Raw genomic sequence first — 17211 nt, 5'->3', positions numbered from 1 at the left:
TCTTCGAACTGTTTTTGTGCTTAGTGTATAATACAAAAAAGTTCTGTTTTTTAGCCCTCTTAATTGTTTATTAAGAGTGTTTTGTGGTTTGAGGGTGTTTGACCCCTCTTAGGCCTTGAAAGGCCCCATTTTGAGCCATTTTGAGTGAGTTCCGAGACTTTGGTGTTTGGGCCTCTTCACTACTGAAATCTTGAGGATTTCAGTGGCGGAGATGGTGCCTTGAAGTCTCCAAAAGGGGAGGGCCACCCCCTCTCCTTGTTGTCCTTGAAATGGACCCTTTTTGGCCTCTTGAGAGAGCATCATGTTAGAGTGTGTATTGATCATGTCTTGGCTGTTTTCCATGCTTATTATGCCATGATATAACCTTGTTGTGTGTTGGTTTTGGTACACCATGCATGCTTGGCATACCTACCTTGTAATGCCACTTTGTTGCCTTAACATGCCTTAGGTTGTTAGCCTTTGCTCTAGCATGTTTTAGGCTTGGTCTTGTGAAGCTTCTATGCTTATTTTGCCATGTTTAAGGTCTGTCCTAGGTTGTTTGGGTCGGCTTTGGTATGCTTAGTATAGCCCCTTTGTATTCCGGCTTGTTGGCCTCAAGTGTGTGAGTGTGTAGCATGCACTACTTGCTTTATTCTAATGGTTTGGCATCATTTATGGCATCATCTCAGTCCCCTTAGCATGCTTGTAAGCTTACCTTGTTTGTCTCTTTGATGCCTTATGAGCATGTGTTGTATGCTCCATGTTTTGACCATTATACATGCCTTTGAACTTGAGCCACTTAGATGCCATCTAGAGAGCCCCTTTGCATGGTTTAGGTCTGCCTTGAACCTATTTTAAGTCTTCTTAGCCTTGTGAAGCTTGGTTGACTTGGTCATGGTTCAAGCCCCTTTGACTTGCTTCAAGTACTTGGGCCATTCATTGCATGCTTAGTCTCTTTTGATTGTTTGGTTTGACACCATTTTAACATGATCTTCAAGGCTTAATTTGCATGCCATATGTCCATGTTTACACCCTCTTGAATGTGTTCGAGAGTTGTCCCATTTGTGCCTAAGTGTTGGACCCTTTAACATGTGCATGTGTGTATGTGTTTAGTCTTTCATTTTGGTCACTTTGGCCACTGTTTTAGGCCAATTTAGAGTTGCCTAAATCATGTACAAGTCCACCTTTTCATCGGTTTGCATCACCTCATGTTTGCTTGTGTGCTTGCATAAGTGTCTCGCTATCCCATGTTGCATCCTTAGCTTGTATGCCTAGCTTGCATTGCATCTTGCATGCATGCCTTATTCCTTGACTTGGTGATAGGAATTGGGACTTGGTTTGTTTGTTTGGTTTGCATTTCATTTGACATGAAAGTTGCACACTTGATTCTTTGGGTCGTCATGCATGGAAATGCGTGATTGGCGGTCCGAGAATCGAGACACATGCACCTTTGAGTCGCAAACATGATAGGGGACATGATTGGTGCATACATTGCTTGAATTGTATTACCATGCAAGTTTTGTCCTATGCTGCTGTGAGTTGCAGGTTCTGCAGGCATTCTTTGCCGACCGGCTGTGTACATTGCCGACCGGCATTGAATCATCAGCCGATGAATTCATCTTGTGTCGGTGACCACAATTCACTGCCGGTGGGCATTCTACTCAGCCAATGGTGATTCCCAGTACCCAGAGAGGCATCCTTGAGATTTTGGCAGTCTTCAGAGAGACAGAGCAGGGAAAACAAAGGCAGACTATGCATGGTCGTGCACTTCCGAGCGGAACCCGGGCACGCACTGCATTGGGCCCTCTTCCCGAGGCCATTTACTGCTTTCATTAGATTAGTTAATTTGTTAATTAATTGATTGGTCTGTAATATTTAATTAGCTTGCATAGTTAATTAATCTGTATTATTTATTTGGTCCCTCCGGGCGAGGGCAAATCTGTAATAAGTGTGTGTGAGTGGTGTGTATGTCTTCCAATCCCCACTTCTTTCTTCCCTTTCACTTACCTGCTTTGATGGTTAGTAATAGGTCATGTTTAATTTAGCATACCTTATGCTATGCATGCGTGCATCCATACATTTGTCTTGCATGCACCGGGCTCGGTACATCATGCTAACTACATTTGTATTTCAATTCCAAATTGAATACGTGCATCAATTGGTTGCATTTCATATGCCATGCTTAGTTTAGCCGAGCCTACTCTAATTGCATTTTGCATGTGTTGCATTAGCCACTTTAACATGAACTAGGATCATGCATGTTTGCTAACTAGTTTATTGTTTTGGCACGGAGTATGATGTAAGTATTTTTATGCTTTAGCATATCGCATGCGTGTGAATGCTATCATAACAGCATGTTTACCATGTGGCTAGATGCTTATGTGTTAAAACTGTTTGAATGCCTGTGGGTGAAGGTTGGATTGTTTGAGTTGGGAAAACTCGTCGAAATCCGTATTTTAGCCTACTTGCGAGTAGCAAATTCCAAAACATTTTCCAAGACAAACGGATATGCGATGTTTATTTCCAAATTAGGGAATCTAGTCTATACTTGTTTGTCGCGCGCATAACATAGTAATTCTAGGCTAATAATTGGAACAAGAACACATAACGTTTTCAAAATCGGATATCATGGTTAGTAGAGGCCGGTCTTCGGACCGGGCAAAAGGGGGTGCTCATAGCTGACCTTCCCCGATCGTACCCAAGCTCCCGAGCCAAGACAACTTTGGTGATGACGGACATGTGGCCTTCGGCACTGAGGCAGGGTTTCCTAAATTCCCCCATAAAAAATATTTAGGTGGCGACTCTGTATCTGGCGAAGCAGTCCATGTTTGGCACTTCTTCTTTCAAAATCTGTTTCTCAAAACGATTTGCCAGATTTGGACTCTTCGGTTCAAGATTAAGAATCGTGATGATTTGAGAGTCCGAGCTGTAGTAAACCCAAATGAACAGAACGGGAGCTCACCCTCCCGGGGCGTTCGGGGACGTCTACAGACCGTTTTAATTAACACAAAAGGCGACGTTTACAAAACGTCGTTAATTACCAGAAAAGGTGACGTTTAAAAAAACGCCGTTAATTAAACGTCGCTTAATCCATGATTTCCTGTAGTGTATTGATCCCCCCCACCACCAAACCAAAAGAAAATGGATATAGTTGTTTTATTTACAACAATAAAAGCATCACACTGATAATGGTTTGAATCCCAAAATCCACCTAGGAAGACAATATTCAGGCTAGGATTCAGTTGGCAGCCTACTTTTGGTGGCTATAATATTAAAAATTGATATTGAAACATCAAATTTTATCCTAGAGAACAGCAGGGACAGAGGACCCAGGCCTTGTCTACACAATGATGGTCACTACCTTCTGATCCATCGGATGCTCGAGGCATCTTTCTTGTGTTCAATTCTTGGGCTAGGGTGCTGGTAGACTTTGGAACATCACATTCATTCATCTCATCTTCTTTTGCTTTTCTCTTGGGATTTTGGAAGTAGACTACCCTGACCCACCCTTGTATGTTAAGTCACCAGTTGGGGTAAGAGTCCTTTTGAATAGGGTTAGTCGGGCTTGTGAGTTGGAGAACTGCAAGCGCCATTTCACCTTTGACTTCATTCTTCTAGACATGTCCAGCTCTGATTATTGTTGAAATGGATTGGTTATCCGCAGTCCATGCCAAAATCAATTGTTGTAGGAGAACGGTTGAGGATTTGCACCCTTGATGGGGATTGCTTTTACTTTCTTGGGGAGCAGTGCTACTCCTTGGAATCATCATTGTACAACCCTTCAAGACCTAGAAACTATTTGTTACCTTCTAGCTAGTTTGATGTTAGATTAGGGGATGACCAAAGGACGTGAATGGTTTACCGCCAAGGAGAGAGGTGTTCACCATTGAATTGCTCCTAGGAACTGCTTCAATTTCTACGCAACCATATTGCTTTACACATGCCGATTTGAGAGAATTTCAACAGCCAATTGCAAGAGTTAAAGGACAAAGGATTTATCTGTTCCAATACTTTATCGTGGGGAGTTCTAGCCTTGTTTGCCCATAAAAGATGGATCTTTGCGACTTTGCACCAACTATAGGAAGTTGAATCGGATCATAATGAAGAACAAGCATCCAATGTCGAGAATCAATGACTTGTTTGACCAATTAAAAGGTTCGACATGTTTCTCAAAGATAGACTTAAGACTGGGATACTTATCAATTGAGAGTCAACTAGGAAGGCATCGTTAAGATTGCATTTCCCACCCAATACGAACACTATGACTTAGCGGTGATGCCTTTCATTTGACCAAAGCCCCCGCATCATTTATGGGCTTAATGAATTTAGATCTTTCAAGCTTACTTGGATAGATTTGTAGGGGTGCTTGTCAACGACATTCTTGTGTACTCACCTATCGAGGAAGAGCACGAAGATCATTGGAGGATGGTCTTATAGCTTTTGACGGTGTATCATCTTTATGCAAAGTACGAGAAATGTGACTTCTGGTTGTCAGAAGTGAAGTCCTTGGGGCATGTAGTATCGCGAGATAGTGTGCCACTAGAACCCAAAAATATAGAGGTAGTGATGTGTTGGCAGCAACCAAATAGTGTCTTTGAGGCAGAGGTTGGCCTAATTTTAGCCAATTATTACTGCCATTTTTTGTAGGATTTTTCTCGTTTATGACTAGATTGACCAGCAAGGGAGGTTGATTCACTTGTAATGACGCTTGTGAGGTGGCTTTCCAAGAGATGAAAACGAGGTTGACTACAACACCAATTTTGGGCATGTTGATAACAGAGTGAGTAGTCAATTATACCATTTATTGTGATTTTCTAAGGAAGGCCTTGGATATGTGTTGGTGCAATTGGGGAAAATTGTGGCATATCATTCTAGAAAATTGAAGAACCATGAGAAAAATTATCCCCTCATCCATGACTTGGAGTTGGCAACATAGTTTTTCTTTGCAGATAGGGCTACAAACGAACCAAACTGTTTGCAAGCTTTGCTCAGCTCAGCTCATTAAGGGTTTGGCTCAACTTGGTTCATTAAGTAAATAAATGAGTTTGAGCCTGACTTTTAAGGTCATTTACCTTTATTTAAATTATAAAATAAATATATTATTTATATATTTATATTTAATAACATAAAAGTTGTACAAATAATAGCATAAATATATTATTTACATGTTAAATAACATAACAATTTTTTTATTTAAATAATATAAAAACTAGTAAAAAAAAAATAATTATCGAGCTTCAAACCGAGCTCGATAATCAAGCTCAATAAACAAACAAGCCGAGCTCGAGCCCAACAAGGCTCGGCTAGGCTAGGCTCGTCTTGTTTGCAACCCTAGTTGCTGACCAATATCTATGGCAAAAATTTTGAAGTCTTTTTTTACCACAAGGGCTTAAAGTAAATCTTGTAGCATAAAGATTTAAATTTGAGGCAATGACGCTGGATGGTGTGCTTGGAGGATTATGATTTTGACTTGCAATATCACCCAAGAAAAACCAACGTCGTAGCCGATATATTGAGCCAAAAGACACATGAGGACTTGGCGAGTTTCACCATTCAAGATTGAAAGATTATGGGTAATTGGCAAGGCCAAGGGGCAAGTCATATTATTTAACTTGGTAGCACAACCCACCTTGGTGAGTAGGGTTATTGACGTCCAATAACAGCATGGGGAAGCACTTTCAATTTACACTCAATTTTTGGGAGGTGAACGTTTGGAAGATGGACGATGTACTCAAATAACAACTTGCTGCTTAAGGACATTATTTGTGTCATTGTCTTGTAGGGATGAGGACCTGAGAGTTTCATCAGTCACGATGTATATTTCATTCGAGGGGAGACTAATGCCATGTTTGGTTGGGGGATTTGAGAAGAGATTTGGAAAGGAAAAGGGAACGGGAAAAGGTGTGTGAAACTAGGTGAAATATATGTATGTTTTATTCACAATTCACCTATCTTTTCCATTTTCCTTTCCAAATCCCTCAACCAAACACAGCATAAATGTACCATGACTTGTGTAGCCAATTGAAGTGTTTGAATAGAGAAATAATTCTCGTACATAGCTTTCGAGTTACTTGGTGTTGCACAAGAATGAGTAACATAAATAATATGTAAAACAAAAACACAATAATATTTGTAACACTACATAATACAAAGATAGAACTAATAAGCACTCGCATTCATAAATTCAAGATATTTAAAAAAAAATTAAAAATTAAAAAAGAAAAAGAAAAGAAAGATATGGCTAAAGAACTTTCATACATATGTAATAAATCCATACAAAAATGATAATATTATAAAGCAAAATTTTGGCTAAAGGGGCCAACCCTATGTGCTAACACAATCCTCTAATTGATTATTGAAAAATAAAAATAAACAAACAAACAAAAACTTATATAGTTATGCAACAACAAAAACTGCCCCATTTGTGGAGATGGGGTGAGCGACAGTCATTTGATACAAAGCTACCAATAAATCAAAAGAAGAAACCCCAAGGGGTTGGCCTAGTGGATGCAACTTGAGGCGTGAGGATGGGCTCCCTCCAGATCTCAGGTTAAACTAAAACTAGGTGCTTTTAATTCCTTGGGGTCACGCTTGAGATTTGCCCGATCCACTTGGAGAGGGCACTTTGCGTGGATCCCGAGATCAATTGAGGTGCGCATAAGTTGGTCCGAACACCCAGTCATCAACAAATAAATAAATAATCAAAAGAAGAAAAGCTATAATTTGTTAAACAAGCTGCCAAATGTTAGAAATGAATGACATCTCTAATTCAATTTCCATTCACAAACGTAATAATGTATAACTACAACAAAAGTCAATCGCAAGTAAAGTAACAAACACGTAGATGAGGTATATAACAATCAAGAAGTAATTGTTGTGCAACCTTTCAAAATATGTACAAGACTTCGATCAAAGTGAGACTTTACAGAGTTGTAAAATGGTTACCTGGCTTGCCAATTATGTTTCAATCTTATTAGGAACAAGCTAAAATGATTCTAACTCCAATCTGCAATTCTCACTAGCATTTCTCAAAATTTTTGCAAAATACGTTTTCTTCACACCAACGTCAATTGCTTCCAAAGTAAGAGAAAACAATGTACCAACCGAACTTTGTTTATATGCCTTCAGCAATCTCACAAACTCAAGCTGTGTATTCTACAAGAAAAGATGCCTAACATTTATCGATCATATCCAATAACCACAACAAACATAAGAAGTGTCCGTGCATAATGCAATGCACAACATATTTTAATATTAAAATTATTTACTTTTTACCCATGTGATCTAACTAGAGCATTCTATTCACATTCATTAAATATATGTTTTACATCTTTGTCACATGGATAAGTAAAATCTGCCAAAGTCAATAAAATTAAAAAATAAGAAGAGAGTTCCACAAAGGAACTAGAGAGGATAAATAATGAACTAAAAGAATAAGTGGCATAAACATGTGATAAAAATGGATGAAGAACAAAATATAAATCATTTATTTGCAAAGTTGAGTCAGATTGTTCTAAGCAATGATATTTTAACTATATTTTCTTTTAGTAGTCATAGTTCAATGTACATCATACTACTAACTCTAGAATAGAGCTCATTGTTACACTAGCGGAGGTTTAGTGTATAGCATACCTTCATGATGTTTACTATATTTTCAATATTAAAATAAGTATAGATGTGTCAATACAAAATGCAATGCACAATATATTTTAATATTAAAATTATGAACTTTTTACCTATGTGATCTAACTGGAGCATTCTACTTATATTCATTAAATGTATATTTTATATCTTTGTCACATGGATGAGTAAGAGGAGATAACGAAAAGCTTCCATTGACATTGTTGATAAAAAAAAAAAAGAAGGAAGAGAGTTTCGTGAAGGAAATAGAAAGGATAAATAATTAAATAAAATAATAGAAGGCAAAAATATGTGACAAAAATGGATAAAAGTTTATTCCTATATATATATGTAACTCTTTCAATTGACCATTTTCCTATGTATATGTAACTCTTTCAATTCAGTATTTTGTAGAGTCTTAAGCCTTGTAGCAGTGTGATACGAGTCTCTCTTTGTGTCTTTGTTATCTTTCTATATTTTTAAAATTATAAACTTTTGGAAAATTCTATTCATACAAGAAACATAACAATAATGATGTGGCAATGCAAATATTGTAAATAAATTCATCTTCAATGGTGTTTTGTTTTGAAGTGAAAAGTTCATAATAAGCCACATCAATATGTATGAATTTTTTGTTTATATATCATTGCTCTAAATTTTTTCATGAATTTGTAAATATTTTATGAAGGCACAACTAATTTGTAATTTTCCCTTGTTTTCACATTGTTTTTTTCGAGTACTCTGTACGACTCAACTTCTTGTGCAAATGATTTGTATAGCTAGGGCTATTGTATCTTGACTCATGAGAGCAAACTTTTAAAAGGCTTTACTGAGCCGAGCCAAGCCGAGCCGAGCCGAGCTAAGCCTCGAGGGCAGGCTTAAGGCAAAACACATCAAGACTTTCATTTTTAGGCTATATTCTCCAAAGGTTTGCATATCACAATATGAGGCATGCACCTTAGGTGGACCTTGTGTGGCTTTTGTGCATAAGTACATAGATAAACCTAGCTAAGGCCTGGGGGACCACGTGCCCACCCTAAATTTTTAATATTTATACTAACAGAAACTAAGGTATAGGAAAAAAATACCCAGATTTTTACCATGAATATTGAAGTGTAGTGTAGATGTAATTATGTATAATGGGACTTGCATTTGAATTGAATCACATCCCTCCAATGTGTGTTCTTGGTTTTTTGTCTGGAAAATTTTCTAGGATCCTAGCACTACTATTAGACTAATAACCTTATATATAAAGATTATTTCTTATTTGTCCCACATAAAATTACAATAGTGTCCCTCAGTAAATTATGCACAACTTTGGAGTGTCCTATTTGATTCTTTTGGACATTCATATTGATTCTTAACTGAGAGGCCAAGAATGGGAATTGAATCAATTGATTATTTCATTCCCAATATGGGGTTTGTTTAGTAGGTTGTTTCTTTCCATTGTAGGGCTCTTTGTTAAGCTAATAGGATTGAACTTGTCGATTGTAGATTAAGTAGGTTGTTTCTCCCTATTGTTGGTTTATAGAATTGAGTTGTTGATTGAGAACTTATAAACCACATTCGCATAAAAATTGTAATATTAATATTTGAAAAAATGTATAACAAGTCTAATAATATTTCACTGTTGCTCAATGTGGGAGAAACAAAAAAAATTCAATATTGAGATTAATGTGTGCCCCCGCTACATTGAATTTCTGGCTTTGGCTCTACTCTACCACTGTACAAGCATATGAGGGCCACGCATAAGAAAAAACTTGTCTTAGGTTCTTGTTAAACTCAGTCTAGTAGAGAGTTTATACAGAAAGGAAAAAAAAATAAAAAATAAAAAGGAATATCTTTTGCAATTACATTTTGTAGGAAAAATTAAGCTAATGACCAGTAAAAAAAACACACACACACACAAAGTTAAAAGCACAAGGGAGAAGATCAATCAGTAAAGCTAAGAACGTCAATTGACTTTCAATAAAGGTAAGTTTCCTTCTTTGCAAAGAAGCGTTTGCTTCATTGAGGAGAAAAGTATTTATAGTTGTATATTTAATTTTTTAATTTTAATTTTTTTACTACTTTAAAATATTAAATTTTATTTACAAAATATAAAAAATTAAAATTTGAAATGCATATCGAGAGGTAAAACACCTTGAATTATGCATTGCCTTTTAGAAACTTTGCATGAGAGAGACAAGTCAAATGAAAAGGTATGTAACATAGGCAGGGCTACACGGGCGACGCTACCTACAGGTTGATGGGGGCCAATCCCCCCATCAACCAATCAGAAACACTTACAAAAATATATATATATATATATATATTACTAATGTTTTTTTTTTTCAATATGATTTAGCCTCATTAAAAAATTAAAGGACCCCACCATATAATTTAATTTCAATAAATGAATAATTACTTGATTACATATATATAAGAAAATGTGTTTTGACATTCTTGACAATAAAGTTAATATGCTACAAATCTAAAAAATAAGACCTCATCAAATGAAATTGTAAAAGTATGTTATTTTTTTGTTAAGACTATAGTATAATATATTTGTAATTTATTTTACTTAAAGTTTGAGAAGTATAAAATCTCGTTTGGATTTTGATTTTTTTTTATTGTTTTTTTATTTATTTACATTTTGACCTTTTTTTTATTTATTCTTTATTTTTTATTTATAGCTTTTTGGCTTCTTTTTTAAAAATAAAAAAATATAAAACCTAAAAGTTGTTTAGTGTAATTTTCTTTATTTCTTGTCAAATTGTAGAACTTGAACATGTGAGGTGACCCGGTCTGTAAATATTGCTGGAGTCGCCACTGGAGGGATATGAAGGTGTTATCAAATGCAGATAGCTTGAATCTCTTTTAAAGAGGGCAAGGTTACAATGTCTCAATTCACATTATGTTTAGCAAGGTGGAAGACATGTTTCTCTTCTATTTGCTATATAAATACCAAAAGTTGGAATTGAGCATAATCAAACAATCATTATGCTAAGAGGTTGTTTGGGTTTTGACTTTTTACGAAAAATATCTGAAATGTGATACAGAGATAATGTAACTCAAATAAAAGGTAACGTGACATAAATAAGATAAAATAATGTGACCCAAATAAGAGAGGTATTTATAAGAGCGGTAATGTGACCTAAATAAAAAAAAAATTAAAATGTTTGCGGTTTGGCCAATAGGGTTCCTGCCTGCCCGCAACACTTTAAAGTTATAAATTAATTTACCTGACCTGCTATTTCTATCTCTATCCCTATATATAGGGCATTAAGAGTAAGTAATCCTTAGACACCCAACCTGTTATTTCTATCTCTATCCTTATATATAAGGCATTAAGAGTAACGCTTGACACAAATATTCTATCAAAATTTTTATTAAATGTCTTATATGGGTGGAGAACTCACACAAGGTAAGTTCCCTTCGCTATGGAGAACCCACATAAATTTAGTCTTCCACGTTTGATAAAACTTATAATTCACAACTTAAAAAAAAAAAAAAAAAAAATTATGTAATATATGCTTAAATTATAATTTTTAATTATGATCTATCATATTCTTAAATTATAAGACTAATGAATGACACTATCAAGGTAATACATCTGTCATGGTAAATGGTATACATTATAAGATTAATGGATGAAACTTGGAGAATAAATATAAAAAAAAAGGTTATATTATATTTATATAATATAAATATTAAATTATTTCCAATTGTAAACCTGTGAGATCATAAAAAAAAAGGGATGTTTAGCGGATATTTCAATTTACCCAAACCGATCGATCCGTCGTATTTTGGACGGATGCGTGATGAGGAGCAGACGGCTGTAGATTGATTTTTTCCAATCTGCTTAGTTTTGGACGGATGACGGATTTGAGGTACCTTTGACCGTAACCTATTGGCCAAACCGCAAACACCCTTAGTAATTTGTAAGATTTTGTATTTTCAATTTGTTTAGATATTCTATTTGTGTTTTCAATTGAAAAAGAGTTTAGATATTCTGTTTTGTTTTCAATTTAAAAATCCTTTTATCAAATGACAAATGTTAATATTTAATTTTTTTGTGTAGAAAATATAAGATTCAACACTAACAAATATTATATGATACAAAAAAGACCCTATACCATGAAAGAAACAAAGAGAAAAAACTATCTCTCGAAAGTAAATATTGACCTCCCAATCGATCAGCTAAAATCTGTTCTCAAAGTTATATAAAATTGTTATAATATCTATATGATTTATCTCAATAAAAATGAAAATATAAAGGTGCCGTTTGGTAACACTTATATTTTCAGTTTTCTGTTTATATTTATAAAAATTTTAAAAACTCAAATAAAAACTTGTTTGGCAAAATTTTTGATTTATAAATCAGTGGTCTCAGTTTATAAATTTGGCCAAAAAATGAAAACACAAAAAATGTGTTTCCATTTTGAGTTTTCAATTTTTTTTTTATCACTCAACATTAGCCACCACCTGCTACCATTTTCCACCGCCGTCTTCCGCCACCACCACCCACCACCTGCCACCACCACTCATCACCCACCTGCTACAACCAACCACCACACGCTACCACCACCCACCAGCCACCACCCACTTGCCACCTACTCGCCACCACTACCCACCCCTCGCCACCACCACCACCACCACCACTACCACCACCCACCTGTCATCCACCCGCCACCACCCACCACCTGCCACTACCATTCACCGCCCGTCACCACCACCCGCCACTTACTTGCCACCACCACTCACCACCCACCTACCACCACCATTCACCACCTGCCACCACCAGCCACCCACCACCACCAGCCATCTGCCACCCACCCGGTACCACCACCCACCACCACCACCACCCATTACCATCACCACCACCACCACCATCACCCACCACCACCACTACCACCCACTCGCTACCACCTACCACCTGCCATCGTCACCCATCCACCCACCACCACCACTACCACCCGCCACCCACCTGCCACCACCAACCACCACCCACTCGCTACCACCTACCACCCGCCACCGTCACCCACCCACCCACTACCACCACTACCACCCGTCACCACCCGCCATCCGCCACCCACCTGTTACCACCACCCACCACCCGCCGCCGCCACCACCACCACCCACTTGCTACCACCCATCACCCGCCACTGTCATCCACTCACCCACCCACCACCCACTTGCCACCACCCACTACCACCTGCCATCCGCCACCGCCACCACCACCACCACCACCACCCACTCACTACCACCCACCACTCGCCACCGTCACCCACCCACCCACCACCACCACCCGCCACCTACCCGCCACCCACTGCCACCCGCCATCCGCCACCCGCCACCCGCCACCTACCTGCCACCTACCCGCCACCCACTGCCACCCGCCATCTGCCACCCATCACCCGCCACCTACCTGCCACCTACCCGCCACCCACCACCACCCGCCATCTGCCACCCACCTGCCACCACCACCCACTACCCGCCACCGCTACCGCCACCGCCACCACCACCACCCACCACCCGCCACCGTCACCCACCCACCCACCACCACCAGCTACCCACCACCCACCGTCACCACTTTCCACCACCGTCTTCCGCCGCCACTTGCCACCACTTGCCATTTCTCACTCTTTTTTATATTTTTAAATTTTTTTAAACATTTTGTCAATTACCAAACACGTTTGTAGTTTATGCTTTTCTAAAAATAAACAAAAACCAGTTTATAAAATTTTTGTAAATATAAACTGAAAACGTAAACGTTACCAAACACACAGAGACTTGTATATCATTTTAAAATTTTATAATCTTCCAAGAGAAAAAAAATATTAGAGATATTAACAAAATTATCAAAAAATCTATCAAATCATTCATATGGGTGTGAGACCCCCACCTATGTGAGTATTTAGTAGATTTTTTAGTAAAAAATTTGATGTCTCTAGCATTATTTCTTTCAAAATAAAATAGTAAAAAAAAAAACAGTCCTCACATAGTTGAAAAATCATAATCTACTCATTTATTTTCTCATCAGTTTCCCAAAAATAATTTCATATATAAAGTATCTAAAAAATATAGATTTTTTCACATTCATGAGAGAAATACTAGAGACGCATGACTTAAGACTCATAAATTCATTCACAACGATATGGTAAGAGAGTTGAGCTGTATACGGTAGGGGTGGCCATCGACTCAATGGCAAGCCCAACCCGCCCAACGCAGTCCACACTACAAGAAATCAGCTTTTTAGGGACAAATTTATTTCGTTCCTAAAAGTGTAATATTTGTTGGAAAAAACTTTAGCCAACAAATTTCCTCCGTCACGAAGTTTGTCCCAAATGGCCCGTCCGGAAAAGTCAAAAAATGACTTTTAGAGACAAAATTTTGCATTTGTCACTATAAATAGACTTTTAGAGACAAAAATAGGTGGCTGCAAAAAGTTTTGATTTTGAGACAACCAAAATTTGTCTCTAAAAGTCTATTTATAGTCCAAGGCAACGGTTGTAGTTATGGAGACAAAGAAACTAATTTTTGCGACAACACAAATTGTTGTCTAAAAGTTTTAATTTTTTTAAACAAATGGTAGTGGTCCATAAAAGTTTTAGTTTTTTAAGACAAAGGGAAATGGTGGTTAAAAGTTTTAATTTTTGGGACAAATAAAAGTAGCGGCTAAAAGCTTATTAAATATTTTTTGAGACAACTAAAATTGGTCTCTAAAAGTTTGATAAATTTTTTTTTTTTTGATTTTGTAACAATTATTCTAAAAATACTAATTTGAACATCAACTTATATTCCTTTCTTGATTTCTCAACAACCAAACAGAAAATATATATCACCAAACCATCCACTCATCTCCAAATTAAAATTCAACTACACAAAAAAAAAAAAAAATGCTCATCGCATTCAATAACAAACAAATACCATGCTCTAATTCATTAGTACGTAATATCTTGATTGTATATATGACAGAGATTTCAAAAGTATCATTTCCAATTTATAAGGCTAGTGTTATAAGCATTGTTTATAGCATTCAACTGTTCAATGAACAGATTGTTATTAGAATTATATCTACCTACATAACAAAACAACTCAACTCAACTCATCGCATCTTCTTCTCAATGGTTTCGTTAAAATGACATTCAAAATCTAGCAGAGAGCTCCCAAGCTTTAAATCAACGTAAGCTTGCAGGACCTGCATAGAATAGGCCAAACTCTCAAATAGATTACCAATTAAAAATTATCCAATAATAGATTAATTTAATAAATTGCAATTTAATGTGCCGATTGTAGTATCTGAAGTTCAATTACAAACATTACTCCAGTGAAAACAATTCCTTGTAGAACAGTAAGTAAAAGGAATAACTCCTATGAAAAGTGTAATTATGCAAATATATATATAGACAAAAAGGAGAATATTTTTCTAAATCGCCTGCCACACTCCCACGTGAGATACATGTGGGCCTCACACAAATGCACCCCACTGTTTGTCTCTCATGTGATACGTTCTTCAAAAAAATTCTGTCTACTTATAAAAATTCTAAAGAGTAATGCAAGAGACCTCTAAAAAATAGTCCCTAAATTTACCCCTAAGGTGGTATAAATCAGGTCCACAGCTGGTATACATGCAGCAAGTTGTGATGAGTTCAAAACTAATCCTCAGAAATTGTCTTCGCCCACTCATTATTATGTAATCCATTTCCTTCAGAGAGAAAGAGCTCAAAACTAGTCCTCCCCCTTGCTCATAAATTAATGTAATCTTATCTTATAAAATCACTCTAGAAAGTTAATACTCACAATTTCTAGAAAAGTGAATGTATAGTCCTTTCCTCTTATCTGTGTCTGCTGGGCACAGTAAAACGAGAAGTAGACAATTGTTTTTATAAACTGTTCAAGTGTGTTCTCCACTTCCTCTTTAGTTCCTAGATCTGGAGGTGATAAGAGGAAAAGTATCTGATCAGTGCTTTTCTTGTTGCCATGTAGTCAGCTTAGAGAGAGTTTCTAAACCTTAATTTCTAGCATAATTTCCATTGACCTCATCAAAAACTTAAAAACCAAATTTAACACAAACAATCCAATCATATTAATATCCTAAGATTTAACACAAACAATCAAAAGGGACCCAGATCAGGTGCTGCTGCCTTGAAGAAAACAATTCAGAAGATACTAAAAGCACAGTGATGTATAACCTGTACTAGCATATACATGCAATCCAATCATATTAATATCCTAAGATTCATCATATTATTGAATGAAACAAATATCAATTACTCAAACATTCTGAAAAGATGACTTACTAAGAAGAAGAATCAGTAGAGGGTACTCTTTGACTGATCTGCTGCATCAAGAAGTCGACTTTGGCATTGTATTCCGTGCGATCTGACTCCAAGATTTGAATTCTTCCCACCAGCTCCTCATTGATTCTTCGTTGCTCTTCAGCCTCCCTTGTAGCAGCCTCATTATCCCTCTCGAGTTGGGCACGGGTAAGTTTTCCAGATAATGTTGTACTTGGTTTTCAACCACGCCCTAAGCTGCGTATGTAGCCAACTTTTTGTCCAAATACCTCAATAGAAAGTTGCTCATCAGATATCGGGCAAGATCCTTCTTCAATAGCTTTCTCTTGCCGCTTTTCAAGCTTGTACTACAATATTCATTAGTTGAGATAAAATTAAGTATCCATCCACATTTTATTAAGGATATAAGGAATGAAAGTACATAAAGATTGATGTGTTACATGTCTAATCTCAGCATCAGCATGCACCCATGCCTCTTTTTTCTCACTGAAATGCGTCTTTTTGTACAACTCAACAAGTCCAAGTTCCTCTCCAGTGGCACAGTCTCGCTGTGCCATTTATAGCACACATTAAACCTCAATATAGATTATGTTGCTCAATTACAATTACAAAACATAAATTATAGATTCTATAATTAATACCTCATCATATTGCACTTTTTCTGAAGGCCTTTGAGCCAGCAGTGTGGAGGACTTTCAACTTCTCCCGATTCAACTTATTCTTGCCACATCTCACCTATTATTAAATGCATAAGTCAGAGTACAAAGTGTTTCTTTTATTATTAAACATTTCTCATCTACAAGAAATATAGAATTGGAGATATACCACATACCAGTTTGGTGTATCTCATTTAAGAGGTCATTCTCCCTATGCGAGGCTTTACCCTCACTGCTACTCTCTCTCTCTCTCTCTCTCTCTCTCTCCAGTATGGTTGCCTTAGGTCTCTTACTCTCCAACCTTGGTGATCCTATGCCATCTTTGTGCCCAGCATAATTCCCAGTAGGCCTATGGTACGCTCACACCATCAACAATAGCACACAATATCAATTGGAACAACAATTTTTTTACACTGCATTCCCTTTCCATTCAACAACTAGTCTAGTTACAAATTTCAGAAACCCATTTAACGTTTGAGAATTCCAGCTAAAGAAAAGGTTGAAAATGTCAAGTTTAAATCCTGCCATGTTATTCCAACACTGGAAAGGTCTGCTGTAGATTGAAACAGATCTAGTGTAAATCAAGCAAGAGGAAAAGTAAGATGTAAAGTTGGATTTGTGAAACATGGACCTCAATAGATAATGCATCAGGTTAGCAAGTAGTTGGGAACTTT

This window comes from Camellia sinensis, chromosome 12 (assembly GCF_055761805.1).
Source record: "Camellia sinensis isolate YWXY chromosome 12, ASM5576180v1, whole genome shotgun sequence".
NCBI classification, from domain to species: domain Eukaryota; kingdom Viridiplantae; phylum Streptophyta; class Magnoliopsida; order Ericales; family Theaceae; genus Camellia; species Camellia sinensis.
This window is presented reverse-complemented; position numbering follows the sequence as displayed.